The sequence below is a fragment of the Taudactylus pleione genome, unplaced genomic scaffold (genome assembly GCF_031769625.1).
Source record: "Taudactylus pleione unplaced genomic scaffold, aTauple2 ptg000006l, whole genome shotgun sequence".
Taxonomy (NCBI): domain Eukaryota; kingdom Metazoa; phylum Chordata; class Amphibia; order Anura; family Myobatrachidae; genus Taudactylus; species Taudactylus pleione.
Window position 1 is genome coordinate 7,392,111 of NW_028284409.1, and position 16,471 is coordinate 7,408,581.

The window sequence follows — 16,471 nt, forward strand, 5'->3', positions numbered from 1 at the left end:
CAGCGACAAGAGTGCATCTGTCTGTTAAAGGGTGGTGTAACCCCCAAAGTGCGCTCCACAAAAAATAAAAAATTCTTCTTTTTTTTTCTGTCTTTGTGAATTGTGTGGGCTGTAGCCGCACTTGCATCCTCAAAGCAGCAGCGACAAGCGTGCGTCTGTCTGTTAAAGGGTGGTGTAACCCCCAAAGTGCACTCCAACAAAAATAACATTTTCTTCTGTGTTTGTGAATTCTGTGCACTGTACATGCATCAGCAAAGGAGCAGCGCCAAGCATGTGCCTGTGTCCCATAAGTCTGTTAAAGGGTGGTGTAACCCCCAAAGTGCACTTTTTTTTTTCTGTGTTTGTGTGCAAAATGTATGCGCAGTAGCTGCACGTGCATCAACACAGCAGCAGCGACAAGCGTGCGTCTGTCTGTTAAAGGGTGGTGTAACCCCCAAAGTGCGCTCCAACCAAAATAAAATAATCTTCTTTTTTTCTGTGTTTGTGTGTGAAATGTATATGCAGTAGCCGCACCTGCACTCTCAAAGCAGCAGCGACAAGAGTGCATCTGTCTGTTAAAGGGTGGTGTAACCCCCAAAGTGCGCTCCACAAAAAATAAAAAATTCTTCTTTTTTTTCTGTCTTTGTGAATTGTGTGGGCTGTAGCCGCACTTGCATCCTCAAAGCAGCAGCGACAAGCGTGCGTCTGTCTGTTAAAGGGTGGTGTAACCCCCAAAGTGCACTCCAACAAAAATAACATTTTCTTCTGTGTTTGTGAATTCTGTGCACTGTACATGCATCAGCAAAGGAGCAGCGCCAAGCATGTGCCTGTGTCCCATAAGTCTGTTAAAGGGTGGTGTAACCCCCAAAGTGCACTTTTTTTTTTCTGTGTTTGTGTGCGAAATGTATGCGCAGTAGCCGCACTTGCATCCTCAAAGCAGCAGCGACAAGCGTGCGTCTGTCTGTTAAAGGGTGGTGTAACCCCCAAAGTGCGCTCCAACCAAAATAAAATAATCTTCTTTTTTTCTGTGTTTGTGTGTGAAATGTATATGCAGTAGCCGCACCTGCACTCTCAAAGCAGCAGCGACAAGAGTGCATCTGTCTGTTAAAGGGTGGTGTAACCCCCAAAGTGCGCTCCACAAAAAATAAAAAATTCTTCTTTTTTTTTCTGTCTTTGTGAATTGTGTGGGCTGTAGCCGCACTTGCATCCTCAAAGCAGCAGCGACAAGCGTGCGTCTGTCTGTTAAAGGGTGGTGTAACCCCCAAAGTGCACTCCAACAAAAATAACATTTTCTTCTGTTTGTGAATTCTGTGCACTGTACATGCATCAGCAAAGGAGCAGCGCCAAGCATGTGCCTGTGTCCCATAAGTCTGTTAAAGGGTGGTGTAACCCCCAAAGTGCACTTTTTTTTTTCTGTGTTTGTGTGCGAAATGTATGCGCAGTAGCTGCACGTGCATCAACACAGCAGCAGCGCAAGCGTGCGCCTGTGTCATAATCCAAGGGCCGGTTTGGACATCTGGTCCGGACTGAAGGACGTGCCAACAATTTCTGACAAGTCTACTGTCACTGCATATGATACTGTCACCATTGACAGAATGGTGGAGGATTACATCGGTGACAGCATCCAAGTAGGCATGTCAGATAGTCCATACCTGTACTGGCAGGAAAAAGAGGCAATTTGGAGGCCCCTGTACAAACTGGCTCTATTTTACCTGAGTTGCCCTCCCTCCAGTGTGTACTCCGAAAGAGTGTTTAGTGCAGCCGGGAAGCTTGTCAGCGAAAGGCGTAGGAGGTTGCTTCCACAAAATGTGGAGAAGATGATGTTCATAAAAATGAATTATCAACTCTTCCAGGGAGACCAGCCTCCAGAACATACAGAGGGACCTGTGGTGGTGGTATCCCACGGGGGATGAATTAATACTCTGTGAGGATGAGGATGTACACAACACTGAAGAGGGTGAGGAATCGGTGGATGAAGAGGATTAGGACGACATCTTGCCTATGTAGAGCCAGTTTGTGCAGGGACAAATTAATTGTGGGGGCCCAAACGAACCAATCATTTCAGCCACAGTCGTGTGGCAGACCCTGGCGCTGAAATGATTGGTTTGTTAAAGTGTGCATGTCCTGTTTATACAACATAAGGGTGGGTGGGAGGGCCCAAGGACAATTCCATCTTGCACCTCTTTTTTTTCTTTGCATTATGTACTGTTTGGGGCCTAGTTTTTCAAACTGCCATCCTGTCTGCCACTGCAGTGTCACTCCTAGATGGGCCACGTGTTTGTGCCGCCCACTCGTGTCGCTTAGCATAGTCATCCAGCTACCTCGGTGCAACCTTTTAGACATAAAAACACTATTGTGAGGTGTGAGGTGTTCAGAATAGACTGGAAATGAGTGGAAATTAAGGTTATTGAGGTTAATAATTGCATAGGAGCAGAAAAACCCACAAATTCTGTGATTTTAGCTGTTTTTATGCTTTTTTTTTCAAAAAATACAGATCCAAAACACAAAACCCAGAACCCAAAACACGGAAGGGTGGTTTTTGCAAAACCAATCCAGATCCAAAACATGAAGAAAGATCCAGATCCAAAACCAAAACACAAAACACGAAAAGTGGCCGGTGCACACCCCTACTCTGAATGAGGTCCTTAGAACCTACGTCTGAATTCTGTATTGACTGATAACATCTTTCTCTGATATCTGCTGCTGTCCCTCCATTTCTGCCAGCAGCTTCATCCCACATAGGGGGATGCAATGCTGTCAGATGTACTAAGTTCTGGAATGTGAAGCATTCCGGAACTTGGTCCCCGCAGCATACACCATTGGAAGATGGGGTAAGCCACTATAGCTACATATCGCAATCCTAGCCGCTAGAGGGTGCCCAGTCACATTGCAGGAAGCCCCTGTACCTGTGCGTGCAACATTCAGGTGCTATGATAGCATTCTCCAATGTGATTATCGGCGCTAATATCGTATTCAGATCGCATTGCAAATGTGTTCATTAAAAATTGGCCTCTCAATGATGAAATATTAAGATTTGAGGTTGATTCTGGGTAGGACGCAGTCACGCCTGTCTGCGTCTATTGGCTCATTTCTGCAAATGCCTCTACAAAGTCCTTCCCTGATGTACATTCATGCATACGAATGTGCAAGGACTGAGACGCCCACTGTCAGCATCCAAAGGCACTGATATACTGATTGGTGTATTTTTAGTGCACCATCGAAACTTGTACCAGCCCTGTGTTAGGTGCAGTTTCTCTGTCCAAGTACAGAAGGGTATGTGAGTGGTTGAGCTCAGGGTGCAACAGCTATCAGCAACAGGTCTGTGACACTCCCATAACACACCCATAAGACAGGTCATCTCAATGCGTGCGCTACACCACCTCCAGGTCACCGCCCAGAAGCTCCCAGTACATTTTCAGCACATTTTTGAGATCGTACAACTGCTGCACGCCTCGACACAACTCTGTGCTCACGTTATTTGGACGTATGCACAGTACAACATATATGCATGCGCAGAAGAAATAAATTGTTCCATTGCGTCCAACATCGGCAGTGTGTGCAACTCAGAATCAGGCCCTTAATGACAAATACATATAAATGATCTTTACCACTCTTTGTTTTTCTTTCATGGTTCATTCTGAAGCACTGAATCGTGTTACTGTCGTGAAGTTCAGTAGTCTCAAATGATAGCTAAATAACTATTAAAAACTATTTTTGTTATTATTAGATGCTAAGATAAATCAAATTATTACTACTTTGCTCATCCAAGCATTTATAACATTAAACAATGTGCTTCTATGAGATGATCATGTATGTATTCCGTTCTAAAAAGGCTTTAATAACATAATGTGACACAACACGTATAGCACCAAAACTGCTTCTTGGCAAACACACCTAAAATGCATACTGTGCCTGCCATACTCTGGGAGCCAGAGCCGTACCTAGAGTTTTTGGTGCCCTGTGCCAGAGAGAGCATTGGCGCCCCCCTCCCCCCATTTTTTAAATAGGGACATAAGATGGTGCACCTGAAAAAGGGCCATGGCCTCATGGGGAAGGGCCAGGGAAGAGATAGGGGAGACCAGAATATGCTGGGGATAAAAGAAGAGGAAGCTAAAAGTGAGAATGATAATAAACAGGAAAATTGACAGGCCCAAAACAGCGCACCCTGCCCTGCGGTGCCCTGGGCCATGGCACTACCCTAGTTACGGCCCTGCTGGGAGCATATTAGAAGATAATGGGATAATATCTTAGACAGATCTGTATGCACTAAAAATAACCCTGCATTATAACATGGGGGCCCACAATATAATTAGGGCAATAGTGGTGTACCACACCAGAGTTTGCACTATATATAAGGCTCTGCATGGTCACAGAACGATAGTGGAAAGTCAGGATGACCGAACGTTCAGCATATGGAAGAGTGGACTATCTGTTCTAGTTTACAGAGAAAAAGCAAATTCAGGAAATTTTTTTAGTTCTCTTTAAGGCTATTGGTCTGTGGGTAATAAAGTGATGATAACCAAAAAAGATACATACCATTTGACAGAATGCCTGCCAAAAGCTATATGCCAATTGGGAACCTCAATCAAATACAATAATGGAAGTTACTTTGTGCACTTGAAAAATCTGTTTAATAAAAAATAAAATTTAGCTGCAGAAATTTGGGTCCATAGGTCTCGATGAATCAACATCACAAAAAGGGTTAAGTGAATATAGTGTTCTTTGTACACTAAAGAAGATTCAGACGGATAGAAATGCCTGGATATGGCACATTTATGGAACTGGATAGCTAAACAAAAATTGTATTGTTGAGGTATCTTTTCTGCAGGGTCGACTTGAGGGCTGTTCGAGCAGTGAGGCTACAAAAGGCGGAATCCACCAGCCCCCCGCAACCTGCTCGGCTTCAGAGGTGTGTCACGGTGCACAAGAACCCTGAACTCCAGCCTCCAGTGTTCATGGTATGACTTTCGGGGAAGGGAAGGGGCGGTGGGGGAGGAGAGCGGTGGCAGTTTAGCATAGGGCGCAAGTAGCCCTAGGGCTGTCCCTACTTATCTGTCAGAAAGCGTTAAAATCTAAAATATGTCATCTCCCTCTAAAATAACCAAATAGCCACAACACTACATAAAAAAAAATATATAAATGTTTTTCTCTATTATATTATAATTTTACATATACAGTGCATCCGGGAAAGTATTCACAGCGCTTAACTTTTTCCACATTTTGTTATGTTACAGCCTTATTCCAAAATGGAATAAATTAATTTTTGTCCTCAAAATTCTCCACACAATACCCCATAATGATGTGTAAAAAGTTTTTTTTGAGAATTTTGCAAATGGGTCAAGGGTCGTGACCACTGAAAAATGGGGGAGTGCCAACATGACACACCACTTTTTCTCGTCACTCTTGGAACATTCCTTTCCATTTCATATGCACCTTAATGCCCCCAGTAGTAGTGCCCTCTTGCAATGCCTTCTGTAGTAGTGCCCTTTATGCAGTGCCCCAGTAGTGCCCTTTATACAGTGCACCCAGTAGTGCCCCTTTTTCTGTGCCCCTTATACAGTGCCCCCCAGTAGTGCCCCCCCTATGCAGTGCCCCTAGTAGTACCCCTTATACAGTGCCTCCAGTAGTGGTCCTCCCTATGCAGTGCCCCTTATACAAACCCCAGTAGTAGTCCCCCCTATGCAGTGCTCCCAGTACTGCCCCTTATACAGGGCCCACAGTAGTGGTCCCCCCTATGCAGTGCTCCCAGTAGTGCCCCTTATACGGTACTTCCAGTAGTGGTCACCCCTATGCAGTGCCCCCAGAAGTGATTCTCTCCTATGCAGTGACCCCAGTAGTGCCTCTTATACAGTGCCCCCAGTAGTGGTCCCCCCTATGCAGTGCCCTTGTATATATATATATAAAATAGACACACAAAAGAAAAAAAATACAAAAGAAAATAAACCCCGCTCCTGCGCCCGCCGCCGTCCGCTCCTCCGTCCTCCCGCTCAGCACTGTGGGAGAGACCATCATGACATCTCTCCCATCACCCACTGCAGGAGCCAGAAGGTGGAGTTCATGAGTGAGCTCCAGCCCGGCTCCGGCCATGGGTGCAGCAGCCAATGAGAATCTGTCTGACTCTCATTGGCTGCTAAAACATATACACAGCCACCGGGTAGTACGAGTGTACTACCCAGCACTGGCGTTTGTGTTTGTTACTGTGTAGTGCAGGCCACACTCAGGGCTTCATTCAGAGGCAGACGTACGGTCTACGACTGCATGGCCGCCTCAATGTTTGTCCAGTGCACATGCGCACGAGGGAGCCAGCTCCTTCGTGCGCATGCGTGAGACCCGCTACGACCGACAGCGCCGGTCGTAGCGCGTCTCTTTCCAAAGGGGGCGAGCTGTCGATGTTGATTGACAGCTCGCCCCGTTTGGATGGCGGGCCGAGGGGGGGCAGCCCAAACGGAGGCATTCCCATGGGAACGCCTGCCATTTGGGGGAGGCCCCACTGACATCACTAGTGATGTCAGTGGAGAGCTTCCGGCTCTGACAGAGCCAGAAGCTCTCCGGGGCTTACAACAAGTGAGACCCTACACTAGGGTCTCGTCGTAAGCCCCGATGGTGACCATCGCGACCATCACCCTAGCGGTCGTTAGAGCTGTGGGTGTAAACCCACAGCCTAACGGCCGAAACAGAGGCGGCTGGTCAGGATGCAAGCGGCTGCCCAGTTTCTGAGCGACAGCTTGCATCCTCCGACCGCCTCTGAATGAGGGCCTCAGTGCGGTCTGCACTACAGTGACTTGAAACCACTATACTGGTCCACGACCGGTGGCACCCCCCGGCACCGCCGGTCCAATGGCACCCAGGGCACATGCCGCGGCCGACCTCCCCCTAGTTACGCCACTGTTCTGGAATCCTCCCTGGCAATGGGTGGGCAACCAAATGCGTATGTGCAGAACCCTAGAGGATAAGGGAAATTATCTCAGGGACTGGCTCACCCTGTATGTGAAGTTTAAAACATTCAGGCAAGGTATAATTTCTTATTGCCGCGAATCAGTGATGTGCAGTGAGGTCTATGGCTGGGGAGGCACAGATGTATAAAAACACAGGTTTTATATCAAGACTCTGGAGCATGACAGGGAGTATGATAGAAGAGGGAGTATGACAGGGGAGGCTCTGCCTCCCCTACCTACCCTGACTGCACGTACAGTACCTGCCGCGATTAGCGTTGAAAAGAAGATATAATTATCGGGTCTGAAACCTGATAATTAGTAAATATGCCCCAATATCTCGAAAATGCGGACTGTATTACATATTTTGTAATTAAGCTAAATTTTTTATTTTAATACGTGTTAAATTAATTTTCTGGCAGACATATGCATTAGAATCACATGAATAAGTGATTAGTAACTGCGCAGAAATACATTAGTAACGTAATGTCCCTTCCTCACATCCCCACTCTTTTTATATACAGTACTGTGGAATAATTAAAACTCATTTAGACTTTGTTAGACATCTGTTACTTATTATTCATACTGTAAAAAATGTTAAAACCATTTAAATAATGTTACATATTAGGTGGACTTTTTGCTGCTACAGATGTTGGCAGGGAATTGCTCCTTAATCCATTGTCTCATAAGTAGAATGAGGGAATCCTTGTACCATTAATTCTCGTTGAGTTTCCTGTCAAAATCCTATCCCTATGTGCCAGGGCACCGTAAAACAATGCTTTATTGATATATATTCATATGAACATCTTTGCGTTCACTAATTTCAGACATGAATGAATGCCATCTAGATGGCACGTGTAAAGACCTCTTTCATATTAAGCTCTCATTATGATTTCTTTTTGTTGAAAGATCTTTTTTGAGATGAATAAAATATACAATTGCCAAAATAGAACATTCATTTACAGCTGGCCTTATTTTCTGTTTCCCTTTAGTTAACATAGAATTGGGTACAAATGAAATCATTATACATGTGATTTAGCTTTTATAATTACAGGCTTGGCTGCATTACTGTCACCATTTTTCTGTATAACTCATTTTTATTGCTAAACAATAAATACAAGAAACCATTAAAATGAAAGAAATGTGAAAGTTGAACAGTTATCTACTTTCATGCATGATCGAGAATTTTGCTGGTTTATGCAGAATGTTTAAAATTAAGTCTTGAAAACTGTTATCTTATTTTAAAAGTGCTGTCCAGATTTGGACAACTCCACTTAATCTAAGCTGCCCTCCCATATACTTAAGGGAGCAGTGGCCTATCAGCCAGCACTATGATGCCGCAAGCTAAACAATGAACACCTACAGATTTGTATTGGGCAAAAATGGTTACAGCTTAATTCACACATCAATATATGAAAGAAAATTATGTACAAATTCATATTTACCAATTCTACAAACTGAGGCATGTTCTACCTATCTTGTAAGAACTTGCTCCAAATACAGTGGTCGACCCACCTAACTCCTACGTTCATCCTTGGCAAAGCTGTTGAAGCTGGAGCCAGTCATGCGGCCATCACCCCTGGTCCAGAGTGATCACGTCACAACTTGCTCCCCTGTTGCTATACCTTACGCAATGTTTTTCCTTGTCCGACATTTGTAACCGTCTGCAAAGAACCGGGCAATAATAGCAATAAAAATAATTATTATTTCCATTATAAGACTCAATACACTATACATTATTGTGGAGGGTGAGGCAACCATTAGTAAAATTACACATTTGAGTGAAGTAAAGAACACAGTTATAACAAAACAATCAGTCTTCTCTTTTTCTTTCTGTATGTATATGCCGACTGAAAATGCAGACTGCCTCTCTGCCCCCTTCCTTTTAACCTGCCCCAACTAGCCACCTCCTTGCTCTTTCCTTTCCACTGCCACTGGCATCCCTTGCCACCCATGTGAGAAAAGGGAGGATGGGCTTTCCTGCCCTTCCTGCTTTTTCTCTCTCCATGGCCTGGGCACCATACAGTGGCCATGTCCCTTATTTGATTCTGGCACTTTTTAGTGTTGTTGCCCCATAAATCTCCAGAGAACTCTATTGAAAAGCATAACTTAGATTGATTATGCTGTAGGGGAAAATTGCAGTCTCATGGAGGCAGTTTACAATGGACAGTCCTTCTAAATGAAAATGCAAACCAAGATTTTATTAAAAAAAAATATGGCAGAACTGCCTTAAGAGAGATACAAAAGTAATGGATCATATGCTAGAAAATATTACTTTGCACAAACAGTTCTCCAAATAGTTCTAGGGGTACAATACAATAAAGATGTTTCGAGAGGTAGTCTGAGAACCAGACCTGTAAGTGAGCTCACAGCTTCTCTCTTCAACCTCAATAATACTTTATGAACATGACAAGACATAATAATAATTTTTATTTATATAGCGTTCTTTCTGCAATAGGACTCAATGTGCTTAACAGATATTAAAAACATAATGCAGTAAAGAAAATATGGACATAATAAAGAGATTTACTGTAGCTTTGCATGAACTACAGAGACCATAGAAATAATATGGGGTGTTTTAAGAAAGGAGAAGGCCCGTGTGCAGACTCCATGCGGACCTCTTCCTCTCTCTGGCAGTGCCGCGGTGCTGTAGATTCTGGCTTTTATGACAGAATCTACTGCACATGCATGGGTCTCAGGGAAAATGGCGCGTATGCTGTTTTCCCAGGAACAGTCTGGAGACTACGGACAGGTCAGTATAAGACCATATGGGTGCAGGGTGTGTGGTGTGGGCCCCCCTGGACCCAGGAGCCCGTGTGCCCCACACACCCTGCTCCCATTATAGATACACCCCTGGAGATAATACAAAGGTGTTTCGGACATTTTGGGTAATCAGTTGCAGGATCCAGATGAGGCAGGCATTTTAGACTCACTACATAGGATTACACTGGGCAGAATAGACATTCTTAATGCTAAATAGTTTCTTGGTGTTAATTTATACTGTGAGGGACTTTTTCACTTTAGATTTGGACTACAAAGTAATGTTTCGTTGTCTTAATGCTGTTTGCATCTAACGTGGCTCAGATAGCTACTTCATTGGACTTATGCAGATGATGATGAAATTGACTGAACAAATTTAAGAAAGATCAAAATATCACACAACGTGAAACCTTGTAGCTTTATAAACAGTTCTTTGATCTATTTCTGGTGCTTTTTTATATTATCTGCCTTATGACATGCCCATTTTATAATAAAGATACAGCTTTTTTCAGGTTAACTGGTTTCAGCAAGAATAGAAACAGTTTGAAGCATGGCAGATGAGATCATTAGCATCTTTAACCTTGAAGTAAGTCATTTGTAGACACTGCATATTTATTAAGAGTAGGAATGAAATGATAACGTGACAAGTTTCTTTGTTAAAATCGTTATGCTGGGTAATGCAAATCAAGATATATAGAGGAAAAAAGTCTAGGCGCTGGGTGGTACTAATACTTATACATATACAATATTAGGCTGCTGCCACCCTGAAAAGAGGAATGCCAATCCTCAATGCAAACAAATAGAATATAATAGATGTACAGGTAGCGCTGCTAATGTATATGAAACAGAAACATAAAATATAAATATATAAATTTAATAGGGATAAATTCCACAACATGTAATCTCCCGGGAGTATAAAAATAACATAAAAATCAATATACACCAATCACTACATACACGAATAAATATATGCTGGAAATTTGTGGACAAAATAAATTAGACCAAATGGATGTGTCTAATCATATGCCAAATCTTTGTGTGTAATACAAAGGTTATAAGAGTCTATGCAGATAAATGCACAATGGTATAGTAACTTTACACCCCATCACCTGCTCAAGTCGACATTCCAGCGGCCACTCACCATCTACACCGCCGGCAGCGGCTTACCAGCTCTACTAGCAGCTCTCTATACATTGCTATTTATTGCAGTCAATACTGTGCCACAAACGCTTGGAGGTATTTACATCTTAAAGAACCTCCAGCAGAGGCTGACGACAGGCGGCTGCACCACTGGTCCCCGGTGGGCTACCACTCTGTAACACCGTCTGCTCATACATCGCTCTGACACAGTGACGGTAACTATACTCTGCATATTATGAGCTTAGAGAGCTCAATTGACTGTTATTACTTATACAGTGCACCGTGTAGAGACTGACGAGGACTACATCGAGAGTTCTCACGGCACTGTTTTTTCCATCAGGCTATACCATTGTGCATTTATCTGTATAGACTCTTATAACCTCAGCCGGCAATATTGGATACATTTACACAGTGACTGTCATTTATTCCTGAGAGATTTATTTGTGTATATGGTGATTGGTGTATATTGAGTTTTATGTTATTTTTATACTCCCGGGAGATTACATATTGTGGAATTTATCCCTACTAAATTATATATTTATATTTTATGTTTCTGTTTCATATACATTTAGCAGCGCTACCTTTATATCTATTATATTCTGGGCAATGCAAATGACTGAAATGTAAGATAGGTCTTATTATGAAACTATACATATGGTCTAATAGTAAAAACCATGCTGTACTGCAGGTGGGGCAGATTTATCATTTTCCCCAGCTGTGGCATTATTTCCTGATCATGTCTTGTATTTCATATTACAAGCATTCAGTGTTGTATGGCCCAGATATAGCTTTAATCCAGCACAAAAATGTAATTGATGCAGTGAACTGTATGTTTATAATTTCATCATACAAGTACATTGTAGAAATAGCACTATAGATCTGCTGGAAGTGTGTCATTATTTGTAAATTGGAAAATTCCAGGATACAAAGATGTCTTCAGCACTATGCTTTAGCCAGCTTCTGTTTGTTCTGAGAACAATAGTGCAATGTTACTATACTTGAAGGACCTGTCATAGACTTGAATATTTTGGTAGGTACAGTAAGGCCTATAATACAATTTACTTGGTAAAGGATTTCTGCTGTGCCTATGAATCATCATAGAAACCAAAGATGAGCAACATATAAACAAAGCAGTGACTAAGTACAAAAAATTACAGGGTTGTATTATACTTTCCTGCTTTTCCAACCTCAATGGGGGAGGGAGAAGCTAGGTACTGTATTAGTGGAGGTGGGCAGGGTTTGATGAAGGTATTCATTAGAGAATGGGGTAATCACATAGTCAAAGCTCAGCCACCTCAATAAACTGAATGGCAGTGTTGTGATGACACCATTTCCATCATCACAGCCCTGCCATTTTGTGCTTCCTAACATAGACGGGGCTTAATGGCGTGCTCTGCGTCATCCACCATGCATCAGGTAAGTACACTCTGGGAGAATTGCCTGCTCTCTCTTTAGTGTCTGGGCCTGGACATTATTGGAGGTTAGGAACCTATAGTTTACATAATTACTACCTTTCAGTTATGAATATTCATAAGTTGCACAGTGTAATTAACTGTTCTTAAACCACCACCATGCTGGAGCTAAAGCTGTCCCTCTAATGCTGGCCATACACGCTGCAATTATCGGGACGATCCGCCCGATATCGGCGGATCGCCGCGATAATTGAGCGTGGGGGGGGGCGACCGAGGGTTAAATATTGCTTGGTCGGGCATGCTGGATTGTCCAGCATGCCCGTCCGATGCGATATTTACCCGGTAACTGTCGGCCGCATCGGGCAGTGTATGCCCAGCTCGGCCGACAGACAGACATTTCCTGTGTTCCTTCCTACGGAAGGAACAGGGAAATGTCTCCTCCCCCGGGGGCGGAGCGCGGATGTCGGGCTATACACTGTGAGATTTCTCTCACAGTATATGCCGCGGACATCTGCGGCTGGCAGCCGGCCAGATAAAATGTCTGTCGGTCTGACAGACATTTTATCTTGCCGTGTATGCCCAGCATTAGCTACACTTCACAGTATTTAGTCTGCATAACTACTGCAAAGGTAATAATATTGACTGAGACTAGTGCCTTTTGCCACGCAGTTAGTAACCATTCCAGTGTAAGGCATATTAATTATTTAGCAGAAAGTGAAGACGGCGCACTGTATTGAACCATAAGTAGTACCTAAATAGTATACAATAAATGCATCAATTTACCATAGTGTAAATATTCAGCAACTATTTAAAATATGTTAAGCAATAAACAAAATAATTAATGCTCATACAAAAATTAAAAGGTGAATTCAATCGTGAGAGCATAGATTACAATGCAATCATTCACGAGGAACGTGTCTGCAGGTTCACATAAAGGGCTCTATTTACTACAATCCGCATATTGAATGCGGATTGTAGTAGTGTGATATTACCGAGTGAATTCGCATTGCGAATTCAGGCAATATCACAGGGATTTACTATAAATCCCTTGCAGGGACAGAGCTTGCGATAAAGCTCTGTTCCTGCGGATCCCATCCGCACTCTAGTCGCGGTATTTAAAAAAAAATACCGCGACTAAGAGCCCGCGCATGCGCCGACCCACCGTTGCTACAGCCGCCCCACCGGCGCTAAGCCCTGCCCCCGGCACTAAGCCCCGCCCCTACGATTGCGGACCCTGGCCCCCCCCCCTCCCCCCCGCGACCCTCCCTCCCTTCATTACACTTACCTGCATCCTCCTTGCCTCCGGTGATCTTCTTCGGGCTTCCCGATCAGGTGATCTCCCATACTGCACTGGGGCCCGATCACCTGATGACCAGGCAGCAGTGCACTGTGGGAGACCAGCTGACCAGAGAGGAGCCATCACCGGAGGCCCGATCACCGGTCCCTGGAGTCAGGTAAGTAAAAAAAAATGTTTCATTTTTTTTTTCTTTTTTTTACAGCAATCAGCTTGCGGTCTATTTAGACCACATAGCTGATTACTGGTACCGGCTCCCGGCTCTGCTCTCCCCGTTAGAGCAGAGTGGGAGCCCGGTAACCGGGGGAGACCCTGGATAACGCCACCTCCAGGTGGCGTTATTATCACAGGGCTTCCCCCGGTATTTTTTTACAATTTATTTTTAGTAACTATGGTCGGATCACATTTCCCATTACAATTATGGGAAATGCGATCTGCTTTACTAAAAATAAGTGATACTAGCGGTTGGAGTAGAATTTTACTAATTCTACTCCAATTGCCCTATAGTAACTACAGGTGAAACTAAAATAATATGAAAAGGGTGTGAAAACACCCTTTTTCACTTTATTTTAGTAAAAATAATGTTAATAAATAGAGCCCGTAATGAGCTAAAAACTATAAATGTTTATGATTGTTGTAGTCTAATTAAAAAAAAAAAATTGGTAGGAACTATTGGGGCCTAGTCAGGATGTAGAAACTCCAACTTGGAGTAAGCCTCTGCAGATTGAATAAGTTATCAGATCTGTGTGAGGTAAGGGAATGCTTCCTTGACAACCGTTTTTAGCACAATGAGAAAATCCGGATGTGTCCACTTCCTTACTGCAGCCTGTACAGACCTGTATGTGGGAGGTGGTCGTAACAATGGAAAACTGGAGAGCCTTTAGTGTAAGGTGCCAATAATTCTTACGGATGACAATCCTGTAAGATGTCACCAGGGGTAGCAATCAGCAGGGATCTTGGACCCTATGGGTGCAGGGTCACTATAGCCAAAACCAGTAAGAAGAGATAAGAATCAAATTTCTCAGATGTACCCCTAAACGTGAGTTCGCCTTAATATGTTTTCATTGGATATAGACATACCATTTATTATTTACTTACAGTAATGTCCTGCAACTGCTGGTAGACTCCCTAATGAAGTGGGCAAGGCTGATAGGATTATTCCGGGAATCCTGGGTCAATTCTCATAGAGGGTGGGATGCATCAAGCATCGCATTTTGCATACAATGCATCCCGCCACTCATCGTTAATAACGCCAGTATGCATAAAGAAAATCGCAAAGGACAGATCTCCCGATAAGAGCTGTCCTTTGCGAGAGAGGGACTACCAAGTTTAAGACCCAGAAGTCCCTCTGTATATGCACAGAATGAAGCGCGTGCCTCGTGGGGTGCTGGGAGTGATTGGATTGAATCCATCTCACAGAACTTTGCAGAAAGAAGCCCATAGACTTCTATTGGGTAACGCTATCTAAAGATACTCATCGGGTCCAAGCTGCAGAGAGCTTCTCTTTCCGAAGTTTGGCGCATATCAGAAATGCGGTCAAGCTCCTGAAAACTGCATTTTCGGGGCTGTAACTGCATTATTGATGATAGTGCATGCCGCCCAGGGATGCCCTTATGACATGAAGCACCCGGCTCCCATCATATTACCTCTTCCCAGAGAGAAGACAATAAAGGCAGGCAAGTATGGTATAATTGATAGGACCTAAGTGGTAGGACCTATTTGATGGTTCCTGGCCTAGTGGCCCTATAGGCTGTGCATACAGTGTTCATACATTAAAGCGCTAAAGTGCTTCCACATATATTTGGCTTGTATCCTGTTTGGATGATAGAGGAATGTTAAATTATGAAATATCACATGACCACTGCTCTCAAAGGAGCTTCACAAACCACGTAGTTCAGAGTAAGAGAAGAGGGGGAGAAAGTGGGACACCGGGCACAAGGTAGACATGTGGAGAGAAAGGGGTTCTTAATCAAACCCTACATTGGGAAAAAGGGACCCGAAGTTACAGCACTGATATGTTACTGAATGCTTAGAAAATATGTAAACAAATAAAACTGCAAAGAGGACATAACTGGATTTGCCTGCATAAGAAATTAAGACACAAGCAAGTCATAGGCCATAATTACCTAAGTTACTGAATTTTGGGGTAGTCCCCTGGCCCCCAGAAGAGTGTAGCAGGCAGGATGGGGAGCATAATGATGAAAATTCCTGTCGCCACCAAGTGTAAAAACCAGTAACATGGGTCTCAGCTGGGTATGTGGAAGCGGTGGGGCTAGCATTGTGAAATTCTTGATAATTGCATAATTTTGGCCCCTTCCCTCTTCATAGAGTCAAGATTCATGACATTGTGTCGTGAGGGGGGAATGCCTAATAACATGAGGTGCCTGGCCATGCCACTATCAGCTATCAGCTACATCTCCCCTCTGGATATCTCCTGGAGATGAGAAAGTAAAAGTCACCAAGTATTTTATAGTAATCTCTGTTGTTCTCACGAACAGCTGGATCGACGTTACTGGGTTTCAACTTGGGAGCAGCAATGCATTTGCACATAGCAGATGTGTTCCGTGGGGATGTTGAGGCCATTTAGACACAATTGTGACCTATTCAGACCTGAGTTCATGCCATGTTCAGTCGGATCTTCTGCACCAAGCATGGGGAAGGTGTAAGTGCCATTACTAGTGATGATGGCTGCTCTCGCTGTCGGAGTGCTTGGAGTGGCGCTGTCACATAGATGTGTCTGACTCAGAACACAGGCAGATGCTTTTACAAGACTTCCAATCACCGGAATTGCGACCACATTACGTATGACTCAGAATCAGGTTCTTAGGGCCAGATTCAGCTTAGGACGGAATTGCAAAGCTGCACGCAAGCAGCTTTGCAATTCCGTCCTTGCAATTATGGTAATGCTGCAGGATGCATCACGCTTTCTTCATCCATTACTTATCCGAGCTGCT

The 16,471-nt window shown here is 43.7% G+C and overlaps 1 protein-coding gene across 1 annotated transcript in view; it reads right to left on the bottom strand.

The window, feature by feature from the left end:
- The window catches only part of LOC148543054 (uncharacterized), a 139,753-nt gene that overhangs the window by 9,799 nt on the left and 113,483 nt on the right, over positions 1-16,471 (bottom strand). The window lies entirely within an intron of this gene.